Source organism: Puma concolor, chromosome B3 (genome assembly GCF_028749965.1).
Source record: "Puma concolor isolate L17-30 chromosome B3, mPumCon1.1.hap2, whole genome shotgun sequence".
Taxonomy (NCBI): domain Eukaryota; kingdom Metazoa; phylum Chordata; class Mammalia; order Carnivora; family Felidae; genus Puma; species Puma concolor.
The window spans coordinates 1,441,183-1,459,705 of NC_141672.1; the positions used below are offsets into that span (position 1 = coordinate 1,441,183).

Below are 18,523 nucleotides of genomic sequence, written 5' to 3' on the forward strand. Positions count from 1 at the left end.
AGCCGTCTGCCCCATGCAGGCCCCACATCCGACCGGACCCCATGTCTTGGTGTTTGAGGGGAAGGGTTGAGCCAGCCCTGCCCCCCAGGGCTTGTGGATTGAGACCTCCCAGCACCTGGGCCGAAACCAGATGCCTGTGCTGTCCAGCCAAGGCCCTGATGTCCATTCCCGGCCCACGGCCAAACCCATGTTTGCTGAGGTTATTCCGGAAGAAAAGTGGCCGGAACAAGACTGCCTCGGTGCCAGGAGATGGGGCCCTGCCCCCAATGGCAGCATCAGTGCTACTGAGGGACACAAGTCCACAGTAAGACCGGAGGAAGTTACGGGGAAGCATTTACATTCTCTTGAGGTAAATAAGGACTTTCTCAGAATGACAGCAAGGCCAGGAACTTTAAAAAATGAGACTCACAGCTCTGCCTGCAGAGCAAAGACCAAATACCTATAAGGACAGAGTCCCCATAAACAAAGTAAAAAGCTCCCGAAACAGAGGCCAAAGCGTCTAACGTCAAAAAGAGTCTGTGTTGGTCAGAGTTCTTCAGAGAATAAACAATGATGGATGATAGGCAGATGATAGAGAGATGACTGGCAGATGACTGAATGATAGGTGTGTGTGAGAGATGATCTTATTTTTAAAGTATGTATACATATAAAGGGGGGCACTTTCAGGTTCGGACACATGATTGTGTAGGCTTGGTGAGCCCAAATCTATAAAACGGGCCAGCATCCTGGGGACCCAGAGTGGACAAGTTCAGAAGGCCGTCTGGAGGTAGAACCCCTCTTCCTCATGGGACCTCAGCCACTTTTCTCTCAAGGCTTTCAACTGATTTGACAAGGCCCACCGTCACGTGGAGGCAATCTGCTTTACTCAGTGGCCACTGATCTAAATGTTAATCACATTTCTAAAATACCTTCTCTCCCTGGACTAGTGTTTGACCAAGTATCTGAGTACATGGCCTAGCCACCATCACAGAGTCCAAGTAAATGAACGATGGAGAAATGCAGTGAGCAGGAGGAATTTGACCTGCATGGAAACGTTTTCAGTGGAAGGTGGGGAGGGAGAGATCATTTCCAGTAGGTTGTAAACACAAATAACCAAGGAAACACACAACGAACCAAAGAAAAGCCACTTCAAACAAATGACCGCTTATCCAGACAGCGGCTACTCATCAACAGCCCGCTGTGTGCCAGGCAGGTGTTACCATGGAAGGACTCGGACCCCTGCACCGTGGCACCATCGTCCTGATGAGGGATGAACAGCACAGTTAAAAACAAGGAAATGTCGTGTGAAAGACAAGGAGACCAGACACAAACATCCACGGCAGGTGCTATTTGACACATCCTAGAGGGTGTGACTGACCTGCAGGGTCAGCATGGGGGCAAGGGGCACACTGCAGGCAGAAGGCGCAGCAGATGAAAGGGTCCTGGGGCAGAAATGAGCCCTGGACTTCACTCTGAGGTGATGGAAAGCCCACTGTGCAGAAGTCTCATGGGGAGACGGAGGCAGCAGGGCGGGGGCAGTGGCAGCAGAGAGCAGGGTTCAGAGCACACACATCCTAGGGCACAAGACCTGATGGGTTTGCAGAATTGCACCCACAGGGCCTCCCAACTCACAGCACACATGGAATTGCCACTTACCGAGATCGGGGTCAAGAGCTCCCTTTCCAAGATGGCGAGTTGGAGCTGCCCATTAGACATCCAACAAGGGGTGCTGGGCTGCCTTGTTCGCAAAGAGGCCCGAGATGGGGACCGGAATCTGGAGCCACCGGTACATGGGCGGCGTTTATCCTCACGGGACTGGTGGGGATTAGCAGGGATGGAGTGTGCACAGAAGAGAAGTCCAAGCCAGGAGGCAGGGAGTGCCAGAGGCCAGGAGCAGGGCACTCAGCGGCCGAGGCTGGAGAGCAGGAGGTCAGAGAGGCACTGGGCAGAGAGGGAGGTGCTGCGGCTGCGTCCAGCATCTGGCCCAGCAGAGGCCATGCTGCCTTCCCAAGCGCAGGCTCAGAGCAGGGTGGGTCAGGGCCCGGCCCGAGTGGGCTCGAGAGGTCAGCACAGCCCTACAGACAGGCGCAGCAGGGCCGCAAGCACAGTCGCAGACTTCGCAGCATTCCCACCCAGAACTCAGGGAGAATTATTCCTTAAACACACAGCGAACTGGTAGGAACTCACCGTCTGCTGAGCCTTGGGTCACAACTCAGTACATTTCAAAATATTCAGGTCCCACACAGCAAGCTCCCTGACGACAGGCTAGTGACGCACACGTCTTGAGTCACGTCAGCAGAAGAACTGTAGCCTACGTGTCTGGAGGGGAGAAAACACGGAGTTAACCAAGAGTCCAAATTTAAAAGTTGGAAGAAGAGCAACCAAAACCAAAGAAACACAAACACGAAAGGAGAAAATAATTATATGAGACTCCCGACCATGGAGGGGGGGTGACGGCCACCCGCAGCTGCAGGGGACACTCCTGTCATCTTCACGGGGCCATGATGAGGCCATTGGCCGATGGCGCAGCAGGGACACACAAGCAGACAGAGTTGCCTGCAGCACACTGAGACACAGCCACCACGCCAGAGACACCATTCCCCAAAAATACACACGGGGCTTCTTTCCTCTTCTGGCTTTAGTTTGGGGGTGGCTGTAAATGGGGCACCTAACGCCACTCCCTCTAGGCCGTGGAAGCTGGACGTCTGAAGTCAAGGTGTGGCAGGCCCCCACAGTGCTTCTAGGGAAGGATCCCACCTCTTCCAGCTTCGCGTGGCTGCCAGAGACACAGCATCCCGTGGCCTTAGAGCATCAGGCCAATCTCTGCTCCATCATCACATGGCATTTGCCTGTGTCCCTGTGTCTCTGTGTCTAAATGTCCCTCTTCTTACAAGGACAGGAGTCATACTGGATTTAGGGCCAACCATTCAAATATGGCCGCATCGTAACTGATCACGTCTGCAAGGAGCCCAGTTCCAGATGTGGTCACATTCATGGGCTCTGGGAGGACATGAATCTGGAGGGAGGCACTATTCCACCCAGTATCCTTTCCTGAGGATTTTGCCCCTGAAGCTGTCAGGTGGGCAGGTCAAGGTGGATATTTGCATGGTGAGGGAGGAGACACGCAGAGGCCCAGGGCAGAGCCCGAGCTCAGAGCCCCATACAGGGTGGGGTGGCCCAACCGGGAAAAGAGGTCTGAAGCCAGGTCTAGAGGTCCCACTGGGGTGCCCTGGGCCTCTGGGTCTGAGATGAGAGAGGAGGGTGCCCATGTGAGCAAAGAATGGGGCAGAGAAGAGAGGCTGGTGTGCCCAGCAGTTGATCAAGTAAGTAACACGCCGAGAAAACGAAAGAAAGGCAGGATCCACAGTGACCAGGAGCCAAAGAACTAGACGGGTCTGAATTCACGGTTTCCAGCAGCATATAATGGACCAAATAATGGTCAGAAGCTTTCCAAATTTGATGAGACCCATGAACCTGCACACCCAGGAACTGCAATAGGGATAAACTCAAATATACATGGGCTAAATGCTCTACTCAAATGTCAAAGGTTTCGGGGGAATATGTCTATACATAATGTGTTTTTTATGCTTTATGTTTTAATATAAAATATTGGGCTGGTTAAGCTAACTCGGTGAAGTTTACAAAAGACATTCTGTGCAAATATTAGCCCAAGGAAAGCTTCAATGGCCATATTAATCCCAAATAAAACAGACTTGAAGGCAAAAGGCATTACTGGAGATAAAAGGGCTGACACAGCTCTAAATGTACACACACCTGGGCCACACTTTCAAAATATAAAGCAAGGTGGGAATGCAAACTGTACAGCCACTCTGGAGAACAGTATGGAGGTTCCTCAAAAAGTTAAAAATAGAACTACCCTACAACCCAGCAATTGCACTACTAGGTATCTATCCGAGGGATACAGGTATGCTGTTTCAAAGGGGCACATGCATCCCAACATTTACAGCAGTGCTATTGACAATAGCCAAAGTATGGAAAGAGCCCAAATGTCCATCGATGGAAAAATGGATAAAGAAGATGTGATATATATATACACACACACACACACACACACACACACAATGGAGTATTACTCGGCAATCAAGAAGAATGAAATCTTGCCATTTGCAACTCCGTGGATGGAACTGGAGGGTATTACGCTAAGTGAAATTAGTCAAAGAAAGACAAAAATTGTATGACTTCACTCATATGAGGACTTTAAGAGACAAAACAGATGAACATAAAGGAAGGGAAACAAAAGTAATATAAAAACATGGAGGGAGACAAAATATAAGAGATTCTTAAATACAGAAAACAAACAGAGGGTTGCTGGGGGGGTTGTGAGAGGGGCATGGGCTAAATGGACAAGGGGCATTGAGGAGGACACTTGTTGGGATGAGTACTGGATGTTATATGTAGGGGATGAATCACTGGAATCTACTCCTGAAATCATGATTACACTATATGCCAACTAACGTGGACGTAAATAGATAGACAGATAGATAGATAGATAGATAGATAGATAGATAGATAATTTTTAAAAAATACATAAATAAAAAGATAAAGCAAACAATGAGCAGACCTGTGGGAAGAATTACACAGATTCCCAGTCATCATGGGAGATGGTAACATCTACCCCCCAGCAATGTGCATGGCCAGCAGACACATATTAATAAAGATGTACCTACCGTTAACGCTTTAATCAACCAGCCGAACTGCTGGGCACACGCAGGCCTTGACAAGCCACATTCCGCATTCCAAACCTGCAGAACATTCACACACTGTTGTGTCCTGTGGCCATAAAAAAGATCCAACGCGTTCCCAAAGACCAAGTGCACTCTGTTGGTGTGTGACGATGGCACGATTATGCCTTCATGGGTTGTTGTCTCCTTTTTGTGTTTCCCTCAGGCTTGGCCAGCACATCCGCAGGATGGGCTCTGGACCTGGTGGGGAGGCCTGCACCTCCTTTTCTGCATGATCCCAGACCCCAATCCAGCTGCGTTCATCCCAGGTCTTGGGGTCCCATTCTTCACTGCGAGGCCCTTCCCTTCATGGGAAGACCCTCTGGGCTTTTCAACCTGCTTTGTAATCCTACCCGGGTCCTGGGCCCAATTTTCAGTCCTATTTGTCCTCTGGCTGCAGGATATGGGGCCTCTTGAAACGCTGTCATTGGAAATAGAAAGGGAAGGAAAACTTCCAGACTCATTCTATGAAGCCAGTATTACTTTGATTCCTAAACCAGAGACCCAGTAAAAAAAGAGAACTACAGGCCAATATCCCTGATGAATATGGATGCAAAAATCCTCAATAAGATACTAGCAAATCGAATTCAACAGCATATAAAAAGAATTATTCACCATGATCAAGTGGGATTCATTCCTGGGATGCAGGGCTGGTTCAACATTCGCAAATCAATCAACGTGATACATCACATTAACAAAAAAAAGAGAAGAACCATATGATCCTGTCAATCGATGCAGAAAAGGCCTTTGACAAAATCCAGCACCGTTTCTTAAAAAAAACCCTTGAGAAAGTCGGGATAGAAGGAACATACTTAAAGATCATAAAAGCCATTTATGAAAAGCCCACAGCTAACATCATCCTCAACGGGGAAAAACTGAGAGCTTTTTCCCTGAGATCAGGAACACGACAGGGATGCCCACTCTCACCGCTGTTGTTTAACATAGTGCTGGAAGTTCTAGCATCAGCAATCAGACAACAAAAGGAAATCAAAGGCATCAAAATTGGCAAAGATGAAGTCAAGCTTTCGCTTTTCGCAGATGACATGATATTATACATGGAAAATCCGATAGACTCCACCAAAAGTCTGCTAGAACTGATACACGAATTCAGCAAAGTTGCAGGATACAAAATCAATGTACAGAAATCAGTTGCATTCTTATACACTAACAATGAAGCAACAGAAAGACAAATAAAGAAACTGATCCCATTCACAATTGCACCAAGAAGCATAAAATACCTAGGAATAAATCTAACCAAAGATGTAAAAGATCTGTATGCTGAAAACTATAGAAAGCTTATGAAGGTAATTGAAGAAGATATAAAGAAATGGAAAGACATTCCCTGCTCATGGATTGGAAGAATAAATATTGTCAAAATGTCAATACTACCCAAAGCTATCTACACATTCAATGCAATCCCAATCAAAATTGCACCAGCATTCTTCTCGAAACTAGAACAAGCAATCCTAAAATTCATATGGAACCACAAAAGGCCCTGAATAGCCAAAGTAATTTTGAAGAAGAAGACCAAAGCAGGAGGCATCACAATCCCAGACTTTAGCCTCTACTACAAAGCTGTAATCATCAAGACAGCATGGGTATTGGCACAAAAACAGACACATAGACCAATGGAATAGACTAGAAACCCCAGAACTAGACCCACAAATGTATGGCCAACTCATCTTTGACAAACCAAGAAAGAACATCCAATGGAAAAAAGACAGCCTCTTTAACAAATGCTGCTGGGAGAACTGGACAGCAACATGCAGAAGGTTGAAACTAGACCCACTTTCTCACACCATTCACAAAAATAAACTCAAAATGGATAAAGGACCTGAATGTGAGACAGGAAACCATCAAAACCTTAGAGGAGAAAGCAGGAAAAGACCTCTCTGACCTCAGCCGTAGCAATCTCTTACTCGACACATCCCCAAAGGCAAGGGAATTAAAAGCAAAAGTGAATTACTGGGACCTTATGAAGATAAAAAGCTTCTGCACAGCAAAGGAAACAATCAACAAAACTGAAAGGCAACCAATGGAATGGGAAAAGATATTTGCAAATGACATATCGGACAAAGGGCTAGTATCCAAAATCTATAAAGAACTCACCAAACTCCACACCCGAAAAACAAATAACCCAGTGAAGAAATGGGCAGAAAACATGAAAAGACACTTCTCTAAAGAAGACATCCAGATGGCCAATAGGCACATGAAAAGATGTTCAACGTCGCTCCTTATCAGGGAAATACAAATCAAAACCACACTCAGATATCACCTCACGCCAGTCAGAGTGGCCAAAATGAACAAATCAGGAGACTATAGATGCTGGAGAGGATGTGGAGAAACGGGAACCCTCTTGCACTGTTGGTGGGAATGCAAATTGGTGCAGCTGCTCTGGAAAGCAGTGTGGAGTCTATTAAAAATAGACCTACCCTATGACCCAGCAATAGCACTGGTAGGAATTTATCCCAGGGATACAGGAGTACTGATGCATAGGGGGCACTTGTACCCCAATCTTTATAGCAGCACTCTCAACAATAGCCAAATTATGGAAAGAGCCTAAATGTCCATCAACTGATGAATGGAGAAAGAAATTGTGGTTTATATACACAATGGAATACTACGTGGCAATGAGAAAGAATGAAATATGGCCTTTTGTAGCAACGTGGATGGAACTGGAGAGTGTGATGCTAAGTGAAATAAGCCATACAGAGAAAGACAGATACCATATGGTTTCACTCTTATGTGGGTCCTAAGAAACTTAACAGAAACCCATGGGGGAAGGGAAGGAAAAAAAAAAAAAAGAGGTTAGAGTGGGAGAGAGCCAAAACGTAAGAGACTGTTAAAAACTGAGAACAAACTGAGGGTTGATGGGGGGTGGGAGGGAAAGGAGAGTGGGTGATGGGTATTGAGGAGGGCACCTTTTGGGATGAGCACTGGGTGTTGTATGGAAACCAATTTGACAATAAATTTCATAAAAAAAAAATAAAAATAAATAAATAAATAAATAAATAAATAAATAAAAGAAACGCTGTCATTGGAGATTTCTGATGCTCTCACTGTTCCCTGAGTTGACAGGAAAGGGGACTGACTCGCTGAGACATTTTCTTCCTTCGGTGCTTCAGTTCACTCAACACCAGCCAAGCTGCCCCACTCACAGTTACCAGTACGTCCACCAGCCTTACGATTCCACTGCCCATGGCTCTCAAAGGCTAGAGGCACTGCACAAGGTGCACCTCCTTCCTGCCCATGTCCCATTACGAGCGTTCACAGAGGGCTTCTTTACAAAGGGACTTAGAGATGGGATGTGACAGAACCAGGGTGGGCCGTGCAGTGAGCCAGGTCAGGTAACAGTACAGCTGTTTCCACCCCTAGGTCCAAATGCCAACTTGTTTTAGAAAAGACGTAAACTATAAAAGACACTACTGATAAATTTATATTAAAATTAAAATGTGAGGTCCATCACAAGGTACCCTTTTTTGTATTTTCTTTTTTTTATTTAAACCTTTATTAGTTAACATACAGGTCAATGTTGGCTTCAGGAGTAGAATTCGGTGATTCATTACTTACAACACCCAGTGCTCATCCCAACAAGTGTCCGTCTTAGGGTGATGGGTGCTAAAAACAACACCTTTAACAAAAATGAAAGACCAGTTACCATCTGGGAAGATATGTTTGCAACACCTACAGCTGATAAGGGAATTCTGCCAGTAACGTGCAAATAGCTTCTGAAAAGCAAGAAAAAAGGCAATCCAACACAAAACAAGGCCAAGAGACGTAAATAGATATTTCAGAGAAGAGAAATACAAAAAGCAAATAATCACATAAAAAGGTGTCAGCTTCACCAATAATCAGAAAAAATTCAACCCAGGAGCAGAATGAGATATCATCTTAGCAAAATGACATCAGCAGACATTAAGACGTCTGAGCACACCAAGTGCCGGGATGTGGGTCTGCAGCACTTTTCATGCATGTGACGCTACTGGAAAGTCAAACTGAAAAAGCCACTTTGGGAAAGAGTTGATCATTGCCTCCAGCTGCCCAGAGTTCTGTGCTCCTTCACCAGGCAGTTTTGCCCCCAGGTACGTGCTGGAGAGTCGTCCGCTGTACGGATACACCAGAAAATACTTCTAATGAACCAGGTGGGTCAGCGAGGGTGCCATCAGCAGTGCAAGGTGTGTGATAGGGCATAAAGGACTCTGCACAAGTGCGGGAGATGCTATGAAAGTGCAGATGTGAAGGGTTCACTGTGCAGGCAGACAAAACTCCCCGACCAGAGACCGTGATGGGGAGTCTCTGGTGAGGGTTGTGGAAGGCTCCTACCTCTACATCTGTGGACGGTTTAAGGCTCCGTCATTCATCAGGGCAGGGAGTAGGAAAGAAGAGCTGGATAAAGAGCAGGGAGAGGAGAGGGTCCCAGGAAGACAGCAGAGGAGGGAGCACCAGAAACCCATCTCCCCACCCGGACAACGGTCACACTCACAGAATCTGTCTTGATGCACCCACTTGGAACTCTGGAGTCTGCTAAAGGCTCGCAACTTCTGAGAGAAGTCTTGGGTGGTAAATGTGCTTAACTCTGGCCAATTTTAGCTCTTAACAAAGTAGCAGCTACCCAGCCCCCAGCCCCAGCCCCAGGGCAGGCAGCTGTGCACACATTCCTGGAGTAGCCTGCACGTGGCTTGTGGGAGTCAGGGTGGGCCAAAAGGACACTGTCCTCCAAATAGCGGGATCTGTTCTCTGATCATGGCTTCTAATCAGAGTGCCGACAAAGAAGAGGGAGAGGCCATTGTCGCAAGCGCCCCCCTCTTTGGGTGGAATGACTTCCAAGGGATATAAAGTGTTGGTATCTTCTTCTGCCCCTGTATTTTTCTGTTTTTCACTTTTTGGGAATCAGACATCAAAAACCAAGACCCTCAAAAGCAAGTGCATATGGGGGGAAAATTAGAAAGTCACGACACATGCCCAGGGAAAGCCTCAGGCTCAGAAAAGACTTAAGACATTAAGTTTACATCTCAGGCTGACCATTGGCACAGAGACCACCTAGCACAATCAGACAAACAAAAACAATAAATAATAAACAACAACAACAACAGCTTGGGGAAGGAGAAGAATCTGACGTCCAGAGCTACCACATTGAATTCAAATGTCCGGTTTTCAACAAAAAAAATCACAAGGCATACAAATAACCAGGAAAATAAGGCCTACTTAAAGGCCATAAAAATGAAACTGTTCCCAAAAGAGAATTGATGGCAGTTTTACCAAAGATTCAAAACAACCATCTTAAAAACACTTGAAGAATTATGGGAAGTTGTGGAGAAATTCAAGAAAATGATATGAGCAAAATGCAAATATCAATAAAGAAATAGAAAATCCAGAAAGAAACAAAAAAGAACTTGGGGAGATGAAAAGTACAATAATTGAAATGAAGACTCAAAGCAGATTTTAGCAATGATTCTTTGAGAAGAAAGAGTCAATGAACTAGAAGATGGGACAATTGAAATGTTCAAGTCTTAGGAATAGAAAGAAAGAAGATTGAAGAAAAGTGAACAGAGCCTTAGTGACCTGTGGGAGTGAATCAACATACACATTGTGGGAGTCCCAGAAAAAGAAGATAGAAAAAAGCACAGAGACTATTTGAAGAAATAAGGGCTAAAAACTTCTGAGAGTTGATGAAATACATGAATATAAACATCCAAAAAGTTCAATTAACTCCAAGCAAAATGAGCTGAAAGAAACTCACACTGAGAGACACATTATAATCAAGTTTCAAAAGCCAAAGATAAACAGAGAATCTTGAAAACAGTGAGAAAGAAGTGACTCATCACACACAAGTGCTCCTCAAAAAAATCTTAAGCAGGTTTTTCATCAAAACCTTTGGAGGCCAGAAGGCAGTAGGCTGATATATTCAAAGTGCTCAAAGAAAAAAAGAGTTGGCCAAGAATCTTTTATCTGGCCAGCCTGTCCTTCAAGAGTGAGGAAGAAGTTAAGACATTCTCAGAGAAACAAAAGCTGAGAAAGATCATTGCCACTGGTCCTGCTCTGCAGCAAATGTTCAAGGGTCACCTACAGGGTTCAGTGAAAACACACTGGACAGAAGCTCAAAGCCAAGTAAAGAAATGAAGATCTTCATAACGCTAAGCACATGGGCAATTACAAACGTTACTACCTTTGTAATGATGGTTTGTAAACTTATGTGTTGTTTTCTACATGATTCAAGAAACTAACATATTTTATTTAGTCTAAAAGTTAGTGTTATTGGGGTGCCTGGGTGGTCAGTCAGTTGTGCATCCGACTTCGGCTCGAGTCATGATCTCACAGTTCGTGGGTTGGAACCCCACTTCAGGATCTGTGCTGACAGCTCGGAGCCTGAGGCCTGCTTTGGAAACTGTCTCCCTCTCTCTCTGCCCCTCCCCTGCTCATGCTCTCTCTCTCTCTCTTTCTCTCTCTCTCTCTCTCTTTCTCTGTCTCATAAAAATAAATAAAAATAAAGAAATAAAAGTTAGTGTTGCTGTAATTTTGGTTTTTACTCCACGTGTTGTTTCCTACATGATTTAAGAGACTAATGACACCTGAACTAATACAATGTTATTTGTCAATTATATCTCAATAAAACAGGAAAAAGAGACTAATATATTCAAAAGAATTATTAGGTTATGTTTTGGTGGTTATGTTTGATGTAGTTTTATGACATTAACAACTGATAGAGGTGGGAGATAGAGTGAAGCTGGTATAAATTCAGATTAAAGCATTATAACCTTAGGATGTTGAACATGATCCCCTGTAGCCACAAAGAATGTAGGTATAGAACATGAATAAAAGATAATAAGAAAAGAACTTAAAAATATTTCACTACAAAAAATAAACTAAACACAAAAGATAACAGTAATGCAGGGAATCAGGACCCAAAAAAAAGCTGCAAGGCATGTAGAAAACAAATAGAAAAAAAGACAGAAGTTCCTCCTCATCAGTAATTACTTTAAATGAAAATACAATCAAAATACAGAGATTGGCAGAATGGATAAAAAACACATGATCCAACTCTATGCTTGTTATTTTTCAAGAGACTCACTTTAAACTCACAGAAACAAATAATTTTTTAATTTTATTTTTTTTAATTTACATCCAAATTAGTTAGCATATGCTGCAATAATGATTTCAGGAGTAGATTCCTTGATGCCCCTTCCCCATTTAGCCCATCCCCCCTCCCATAACCCCTTCAGTAACCCTCTGTTTGTTCTCCATATTTAAGAGTTTCTCATGTTTTGTCCCCCTCCCTGTTTTTATATTATTTTTGCTTCCCTTCCCTTGTGTTCATCTTCCCTTGTGTTCATCTGTTGTGTTCATCTATTCTTTCCTATTTTGTCAAAGATTAGTTGGCCATATGTTTGTGGGTCCATTTCTGGGTTCTCTATTCTGTTCCATTGATCTGAGTGTCTGTTTTCGTGCCAGTACCATACTGTCTGGATGATGACAGCTTTGTAGTATAGCTTGAAGCCCAGGATTGTAATGCCTCCTGCTTTGGTTTTCTTTTTCAAGATTGCTTAGGCTATTTGGGGTCTTTTCTGGTTCCATACAAATTTTAGTATTATTTTTTCTAGCTCTGTGAAGAATGCTGGTGTTATTTTGATAGGGATTGCATTGAATATGTACATTGCCTTGGGTAGTATCGACAAAACAAATATTGAAAGTGAAAGATTGAAAAAACTTTATGTGGGGTGCCTGGGTGGCTCAATTGGCTAAGCATCCTACTCTTCATTTCAGTTCAGGTCATGATCTCAGTTTGTGAGATTAAGCCCCACATCAGGCTCCTTGCTGACAGTGCAGAGCCCACTTGGGTTTCTCTCTCTCTCTCCCTCTCTCTCCCCCCCCCCCCCATCAAATAAATAAACTTTTTTAAAAATATTTTATGGAAATAATAGACAGAAGAGAACAAGATTGACTGTACTTACATCAGATAACATAGACTTTAAGTCAAAAAAAGTTTATGAGACAAAGAAAAACATTATATATCAATAAAAGTTTCAATACAGCAAGACAATATAACAGTTATGAACATTTACACATCCAATGACAGACCAACAAAATGTATGAAGCAAATTGCATGGAATTGAAGGCAAAGAAAGATAGTTCTACAATAACAGAGGCTTCAATACCTCATCCCCAATAATGGACAGAACAACCAGACAGAAGATAAGTAAGGAAATAGGACTTGAACAACACAATGAACCAAGCAGATCTTGGTTCTGACACACACAGACACCCATGCAGAGCACCCCACCCAACAACAACAACGCACACCTTCTTCTCAAATGCACCTGGGCATCCTCCAGGAGGGACCATAAGTTAGGACACGGATTAAGTACCAATAGATTTTAAGAGATAGATTTCATACAAGGTATCTTCTCTGACCACAGGGGGATGAAGTTAGAAATAAATGACAACAGTAAAAGTGAAAAACACACAAATTTTTGTAACTTAAACAACACACTCTTAAGCAACCAATGGATCAAAGTATACATCACAAGGAAAACTAGACCATACTTAGGGATGAGACACCTGGGTGGCTGAGTTGGTCAAGCATCTGACTCTTGATCTCAGCTCATGTCTTGATCTCAGGGTCATGAGGTCAAGCCCTGCATTGTGTTCTGCACTGGATGTGAAGACTTCTTAAAAAGAAAAAAGAACACACTAGGAATGATTAAAATTTAAAAAAAAACAATGAAAATGATAGTAAGAGAATGCTATGAACAGCAATATACCAACAAATTGGATAACCTTCATGAAATGGATGAATTCCTAGAAGTTCACAACCTACCAAGACTAAATAATCAAGAAATAAAAAATCTGAACAGAGCTATAACTAGTAAGGAAATTGGATCTGTTAATCAAAAATATCCTGACAAATAAAAGCTCTGGACCTATTGGTTTTGCTAGTGAATTCTACCAAACATTCAAAGAGGAACAAATACCAATGTCAAACTTTTCAAAAATATTGAAGTGGAAGGAGCACTTCCTAGTTCATTCTATGAGGCCAGCATCACCCTTATACCAAAGCCAAAGACACTAACGAAAGCCACAGACCAATATTCCTTATGAACACTGATGCAAAACCCTCAACAAAATACTAGCAAGTCGAATACAGCAACATATTAAAAGGATTATATACTATGACCAAATGGGATATATTCCTGCAATGTAAGGATGTTTCAACATACAAAAATTGATCAATTTTGGGATGCTGGGTGGCTCAGTCCATTAAGCATCTGACTTCAGCTCAGGTCATGATGTCCTGGTTGATGGGTTCGAGCCCCACGTTGGGCTCTGTGTTGAGAGCTCAGAGCCTGAAGTCTGCTTCAGATTCTGTGTCTCCCTCTCTCTCTGACCCTCCTTGCTCATGTTCTGTCTCTCTCTCTCTCAAAAATAAACAAACATTTTAAAAACTTTTAATTGATCAGTGTAATATACCACATTAATATAATTAAGGTAAGAAAAACACACGATCATCTCAATTGATGCAGAAAAAGGACTGGACAAAATTCAACACACATATATGATTTGAAAAACCATTCAACAAACCAGGGAAACAAGGAAACTACCTCAACATATCAAAAGCCACATATGAAAAATCCACAACAAACATAACATTCAGTGGTGAAAGACTGCAAGTTTTCCTCTAAAATCAGGAACAAGGAAAGGATGTTCATTTTCACCACTTCTATTCAACATAACACCGGAAGTTCTGACCAGAGAAATTAGGCAAGAAAGCGAAACAAAAATAATCAAAATTGGAAAAGAAGAAGTAAAATCATCTCTGTTCACACAGATGATAAGGTCTTATGTGCAGAAAACCCTATAGATTTCACACACACACACACACACACACACACACACACACACACACTGTTAGAACTAACAAATGAATTCAGCAAGTAGCAGTATACAAATTCAGTACACAAAAACCAGCTGCATTTCTACACACTAACAATGAACAATGTGAAAAGGAATTAAGAACACAATTCCATTTGCAATAGCATCAAAAAGAATAAAATACTAAGAACAAACCCACCCAAGGAGGTGGAAGTCTTGTGCAATGAAGACTACACACCATTGCCAAAGGAAGGAAGACACAGAGAAATGGAAGCACACCCATGGTCATGAACTGGGAGGTCTAAGGTTGTACAGGTGTCAATACTTCCCTAAGCGATCTACAGACTCAGTGCAATTCCTATCAAAATCCCAATGACGTTTTCTGCAGAAATAGAAAGACCCATCCCATAATTTATGTGGAATCTCAAGGAACCCTAATAGCCAAAACAATCTTGAAAAAATGAGAACAAAGTTTGAGGACTCAACACTTTCTGATTTCAAAACTTACTACAAAGCTATAGTAATCAAAACAGTGTGCTACTGATATGAAGACAAACATATAAACCAATAGAACAGAGTAGAGAGTCCAGAAATAAACCCTCACATATAAGGTTAAGTGATTTGGGGCAAGGGTGCCAGGAGCATTCAATGGGGAAGATATTTTCAATATTTTCAATAAATGGTTCTGGGAAAACTGGATATCCACATGGAAGAAAATGCAGTTGGAATCTTATCTAACATCATCTACAAAAACTAACTGAAAATGGACCAAAGACATAAGGGTAAGTAAGACCTGAAACTACAAAACGCTGAGAAGAAAACACTGGGAAAGTTTTGCAGTGTCAGAATTTCTTGGATGTGACACCAAAGGCACAGTCAAGAAAAGAAAAAATAGATGAATTGGACTGGATGAGAATTTAAGGATTTTTTGGCATTAAAGGACACCAGCAACAGTGAAAAGCCAACCTACGAAAGTGAGCAAACATTTGCCAATCACACATCTGATAAGGGATTAATGTCCAGAATCCAGACATAAAAACTGCTGCTTCGGCGTTTTTGCTTTCCAAAAATTGTGTAAATGTCTCTTATGACCAACCATAATCTGGGGCCACTCAGGGAAAGGATCCTAAGAAATTTAGTTACTTCTTAACTAAATTGACATAGACCAAAACCACCACAATCCACTCCTTGTCAACCAAACTTGCCTCTTTGAACCACCTTTAGTTTCCAAATAAAACACAAGAGCAACATTATCTTATACCTACCATAGTGAAATTATCCCACATACAACTGAAAATATGCCAACCCTCTTTCCAAAAGAGGGTACAAAGTCCAATACATCACTTGAAATGTCTTTGGATGGTGTCATCTCTCTTCTTGATAACTAATGCTCAACTTTGGATATCTTGCAAATTAAATACTGAGATATGGTAAATCAGCATTAATGCATCTTATGTGAGATAGGACGGAGATGAGAGGGTGGAAAAAAAGAAAAAAAAATGGTCAGTATATATACAAATTTCATATCAAAATCTGGACCATCTTAGAATTCCACCGACCACATTATGGATGAATCCAATCTTCTCTATGGGGCAATCCTGCTTGGTGCCAGGTACTCAGATTATAGAAGTGGACACTGTCCATGGCTTTAAGACACGAGAGATCATGGGATGACGGTCCAGATGCTTTCTTAATCAGTAAACTCTTGCATAAAACTATTTTACTGTGCATGGGCTGCCTCTTCCTTGCCAGAAAGGGGCTGAGCCCTGTGAACCCAAAGGACAACAGGCCTTGTGCACAGGGTTCTCCTGGCCCACCAAGCTGCTGTCCGTGGTGCTGCTTTTGCTTTTCTGTACAGCACAATGAATTCTTTTAATAAATAGATTTTGTTTTTTATTTTTATTGAAGTACAGTTGACGCACAACATTCTGGAGACTTTGGGCGTGGAGCACAGGGATGGGACAGTCTGTGCACTATAAACAGCTCACACCCATGTGCCACGTTTGTTGCGAACGATGAGCCAATGTGAACTGATGACAGCTGAGTAAAGTCCAGAGTTCACAGTAAGGTTCACCCCTAGAAGAGTTCTCTGAGCCTGCACCCTGTCCGCGGTGCTGCCCCGGTCAGCCTGCTGTTCAGGCTGCTGTCCTCGAGTTTCCCCCACTACCGTTTCCTACAGAAGAATCGCCCGGCCCGAAGATCCCCTCTGCCCCACCTATTCCTTCCTCCCTCCCCCCAAACGCCCGGCAACCGCTGACCTTCGCGCCGTCACACTACATGTGCTGTCCCCCACATCACGCAGTGCCGATGGTACAGCGTGTAGCCTTCTCCAGCTGGCTGCCTCCCCTCAGGGCACACGGGCCGGCACGCGGCCCACATGTGCCCACGGGGTGCTGACTATAGGGCTTCTCGGCACGAACAGACCTTCCAGTGCCCTCCTCCACGAGGAGGGCAGGTGTGTGTGCTGGCCTGGCAGCCCGAGCCCTCCTCCACCTTCTGAAATAAAGAATATCATGTCATCCAAGGTCACTTTGCTTGAAAGAGGCACCCCCGGCGGAGGGAGATGGTCCGCACCATCCAGGTGAGGGTACTACACAAATACCTCATATGCCTGCACAAAATATTACATATACACAGTAAGCATCTGCAGGTACCCGGAAGCAGATGCCCATAAGGGGAGGGGAGGGGTTGCTGAGACGCTGTGGCAACAAGTCAGGCTGGAATGAGCCAGGCCCCGGGCCAGGCTGGTGTCTCACAGCTGCCCTGGACGACCACCACCGCAGGCTCTGACGCCACGGGTCGGCGAGAGGCCCCTGGAAGGGACATCCGTGAACACCTCCAAAGCATCTCTTTGTTCTTGTAACCACAGGGTGAATGTTTCTGAAAGCCAAAACCAGAGTTCAGCATGATTGTTGAAAAGCGTCAACACTAGGTAATTTCATCGCCTCACCAACTTTTCTGTGAAAGGATTATTCTGGAAAGGACGGGCCTTGCAAACCTAGGCTGGGACAGGTGTGTGGTCTCCGACAAAACCCAGTGCCTGATGGCCCACGTCCCACTGCCACGCCCTCGGCAGCCAAGGCAGCCCTCCCCCACACTGATCCGGCACAGCAGGTGTCCCAGAGCCCCGTGATGACCCCACGAGGGACAGCGACCCGGCACCACGCCAGGGGCACTGCATGGGGACCAGGGGAGAGAATTAGCTGTCCAAGGGAAGTACGATGTGCCACTTTGTCTTGCCAAAACCCTGCCTTTACAGGTGCCTGGGGCCCCATGTCCCTAATGCACGGTAGCCGGGACACCTTCGAGGGTTTTGTCAAACTCATCGGTTCCCGTGACCTGACCAGAGTTGTGTAGATGGATGTGCTTCTTGAGCAACCAGGGACCCACAGCTTGCAGAGGACCCTAACTGCCGGGCACCGTGAGACGGGGCTGGGCTGCGGGAGCCCGGAGTCTGGGGTGCACACTCCCTTCACCGACGCTGTGACTGATGGCATTTGCAAAATGGCCACTGCAGTATTTCCAGGACCACGGGCTCCTCCATCACCTTGCCCTGCCCCATGCAGGGGGCAGGGTCTGCTCCCCTCCCCAGAAGCCCAAGGGTCTCTGTGAACTCCGTGGGGATGGGGGCACAGAAGAGCCATTGCTGGATTCCTAAGCTCAGGACCTAAGGAGATGTGGCTTCTCAAGGGAGTCAGGCCCTGGGCCCAGTGCAGCCGTCCAGCTACGGCCAAGGTGCCATTCTGGGGAGCCCCGGGGACCAAGCGGGCCGGACCCACCCAGCCAAGGCCCCAGACCCCAGGAGGAGCCCAGAGCCCTCGCTCACATGAGTGTGAGCAGGGCAGAGAGCCTCGCACCACAGGCCGAGGGCTCCAGGCACACCCACAGCCCCGCAGGCCCGGATTGGGACTTGGACGTGGTGCGGAGGCGTCCCC

General features: G+C 44.7%; 1 long non-coding RNA gene across 1 annotated transcript in view; it reads right to left on the reverse strand.

Moving 5' to 3' along the window:
* The window catches only part of LOC147579626 (uncharacterized), a 30,777-nt gene extending 12,852 nt beyond the window's left edge, over positions 1 to 17,925 (reverse strand). Inside the window, exons 1-2 of the long non-coding RNA XR_015251962.1 lie at positions 16,847 to 17,925; positions 2,167 to 2,298 (exon numbers count right to left, since the gene is read on the reverse strand). This is a non-coding gene — a long non-coding RNA (uncharacterized LOC147579626). The remainder of the gene's footprint in view (positions 1 to 2,166; positions 2,299 to 16,846) is intronic.
* Between the last annotated feature and the right edge of the window lie 598 nt (positions 17,926 to 18,523).